Here is a 3,751-nt window from a genome sequence, read left to right on the forward strand (position 1 = left end):
ATATATATGTATATACACACACACACATATATACATATATATGTTTTTATTTATTTTTATTTGTTTATTTTGAGAGAGAGAGAGAGAGAGCATCCACAGGAGGGGCAGAGAGAGAGAGAGAGAGAGAGAGAGGGAGAGAGAGAGAGAGAGAGAGAGAGAGAGAGAGAGAGAGAGAACTCCAAGCAGGCTGCTCACTATCAGCACAGAGTCCTACACGGGGCTCGATCTCACAAATAACAATATCATGACCTGAGACAAAATCAAGTTGGACACTTAACGGATTGAGCCACCTAGGTGCCCAAAACCTATATATTTTCTTATGTCTGTTATGGGATAGGCCTTAAGACACTTCCATGTACCTTATATCATACAATCTTCCCCAAGGCAATGGGAATTAAATATAGTACTGATACACATATGGCAAAGAAAAGTAACTCTTAGATTTCCAGGAGATATCACAGCTTTATTAAGCAGGTGCTGAGCTCAGTAGAATGCAACATTTCATAAGGTTAGTAGGATACTACTAGCAATGTAAAGTTAAGCTACACTAATAAAATTATGGAATCCAGATCAAGGAAGATACTGGTTTCACTTTACTTTGTCTGGGTCATACCACATTTGGAGTGTTATGGGGTTTAACACAAACCCCAACTTGTTAAGTTGGGACACAAGCTAAATAAAGAAACAATGGCTGTGAGGAGAATCAAACCAAATTGTGAGGATAAATCAGCATTCACATGTTACATATGTTATGTTCAGATGAGACACATTTAGAAGAACCAAGGAGTTAAGCCTGGAAGAAGGAAGACTTATTGGAGCACATTATGACTACCTTTTAAGTATTCTTGTTTAGAAGGAATATATTTTATTCTGAATTGCTTCTAAGACTGGATAGATAGACACACAGAAGTTATAGGAAGAGCCTGATGGAGTAATTTCTAATAAATGGTGAGTGAGAGACAAATTACAAATTCTCACAAATTACTTACTGACCCTTTGTTGGAAATGTTTAAGTAACAACCAGATGATCATCAGTTAAACACTTTGAGAGAGGATCCCCACACTGGAATAGAGATTGTGCCAATTGTGATGTAAAATCAGATCTAGGTCTAATATTCTAGGTACTTAGATATGTCAGTTTTAATATTCGGTCTCCAAATACTGATTATTCAATAAATAAACATTGGCTATATCCTGTATGTCAGAAAACAAAATGGACATTGTCTTACCTACTGCAATGTTAAATCCAGCAGAAGAGCTAATAATTAAGCAGATAATTATAGAAGTAATTAATTTTAATTGTAATGAACATTATGAAGAAGTAAAGAATATTATGGCAATATATAATGCACACTCTAATTTAGTTAGGAGGGACAGGGAAGATTTCATTAAGGAAGTGATGTTTAAGCAGAGACCCAAAGGTTAAGTTAGACTACTTAGGAAACGACTCCAGATTCAGGGTTGAGGTTCATTAAAGTGTCGTGGATTAGGAAACTATATATACTGAAACAAAAGATTCTAACTTAACACTAACCAATCTTACAAATGTCCTTTAGCATCTCCCTTGTTTATTGGTGTGTGATTGATATTGTCTGAAGGTTGCTTTTCTGCTTTATGGGAAGTCCTCTGCTCAGAACCTAGTTGTTTTGCTTTGCGTTCATACTTTGGGAACTTTTAGTTTGATTGATTTTGTTGTTGTTGTTGACTCTGACTAACACTAGGACCTACTACTCTATATTTGTAGGAACTCAGATAAGTCAGATTCTGGATTATATGCCACAGAGGCAAGTGGGTTTGCATTCCTGCCCTTGATTTTAGAGCTAAAAATACTGTGGTTTAAATGCCACCTGCAAAACAAAGAAGTGAGTGAAAAATGGCTCTAGGAATAAATGAACTCATCCTTCTCTGGAGTGTATTTCAGAAACCTACAGAGTAAAATCTTTCATCTAAATTAAAGATGGACCCTCACAAAACTTCAAAGAGTTTGATGGTATGAAAGGAGTAGCCAGGGCCTATGAAGTGCTGGTGAATAATTACAATCTGAGATTTATTGGTGACTACTCTTGTGTCCTTAAAAGGTTGGCTGACCAGATAAAACCAGGCATTGGTTAGAGGGAGGACTCTTGAGCCTCTCTATCTTTTGAAGTTTCTAAGGAGTCTTCCAAGGGGAAAATCAGCATTCACATGCTATATAGGAAGATCTTTACATAGGCCTAATGGATTCAACTGCCTCAGGATTCTTCATTTGACAATGTCCGTTTCAGTGGCTGAGAAATATCATTATGCTTTAGATCTTAGGGTTATCCATCATGCCTGCTAAGAGTTGAATGGAACATTCTTATGTTTGTGAGATATGTTATTGAATCTACAGTGTTGGTTAGTTTTAGATCAGTTCAACAAAAAAATCATTTTACAATGGCATTTGACACAGACCTTATCAGGGATTGTGTAATCAAAGAGTGTCACCTATAACATGAATATGTGGGAATTCTTGAGTGAGTTTTCATAGCTTTGAGCAGTTCTCATAGTGTGACTCAAGGTAAGACACTCAGGTAGTGGCTTTTATTTAATACCTAGGATGGTGAGGTTTCTAAATGCTATGAGCATAGAGTAATCACCAGGTCCTTTCAATAATAGAGCTTACAAATGTGGTCTTCAAGTTATATAACTAAGTATCAAATTGTCACACTAAAATTGAAAGCTGAGCATTTTGTCAGTGACACCTTTTGTCTTCATTCCAAAATCTTGACTTTAATTTTTGAAAGAATTGCTTGTTTGCATATACTACCCTAGAAAAGATCGTTTATGAATGAAACAAACTGGTCACTTCAATTTATCTTGAATAATATTGATAAACAAGATAAAACAGGAAATGTGGAGAAGAAAAATTTGAAGACTTATTTATCTCAGTCAGTTATTCCACGTCAATTATTGGGTTTTGAGCAATTCAAGCATAATCTATAAAGACCACAAGACATACGGAATAACAGATCCCAAGATGGCAGAATAAAACACCTTTAAATTAAGAGAAACAAAATTTAGAGAAACAATAATAAACTCTCAAAGAATTTATTATAGAAAATATGTAACATCTGCGCATAAGGTACAGTTTATAGACTGTCTAAAGATTATTCCCACTTCTAATCCCTTATCATACATTATAGACATGTATTTTCCAATATATACTAAATATATTCTCAACATATTATTGAAAAATAATAGCTCATATTTATTGAGAGTTTACTATGCTCTTGGCACAGCTATACTGTTTACATATATCATCTCATTTACATTCACAACACCTTTATGAGGTAGGCACTATTGTGATTTCCATTACATATGAAGAAACTGCTTCTTAGATGGGGAGGAAATAATCCAAGGTTTATACAGCTAGCAAGTGTTAAAGACAGAATTTGGAATAAGGCTTTCTGAGTTCAGAGGCTGGCTCTTAATCTCAAAATGTACTGCTGGCTACATAGCAACACAGCTGACTGAAAAACAATGAATTCGAACAACTTGTCTCCTTTGCACACCCTTAAACAGCTAATTTGCTTTTAAAGTGATTTCTCATTTTTTTGAATTGTCTCTGAACTGAGTATTTTGAAATTTTGCAGACATTGTTACAAATCATACCCCGATTCACGTGAAGTAAGATCACAGGTGGTGTTCCTGTATGAGTCAGGGGATGTTGAGAATTCTGGAGGTAATATCTGGACTTTAGTGTGACATTGGTAGGTTAATTGTGACTGGA

This window comes from Herpailurus yagouaroundi, unplaced genomic scaffold (genome assembly GCF_014898765.1).
Source record: "Herpailurus yagouaroundi ecotype Mexico unplaced genomic scaffold, PumYag 140, whole genome shotgun sequence".
Classification (NCBI taxonomy): domain Eukaryota; kingdom Metazoa; phylum Chordata; class Mammalia; order Carnivora; family Felidae; genus Herpailurus; species Herpailurus yagouaroundi.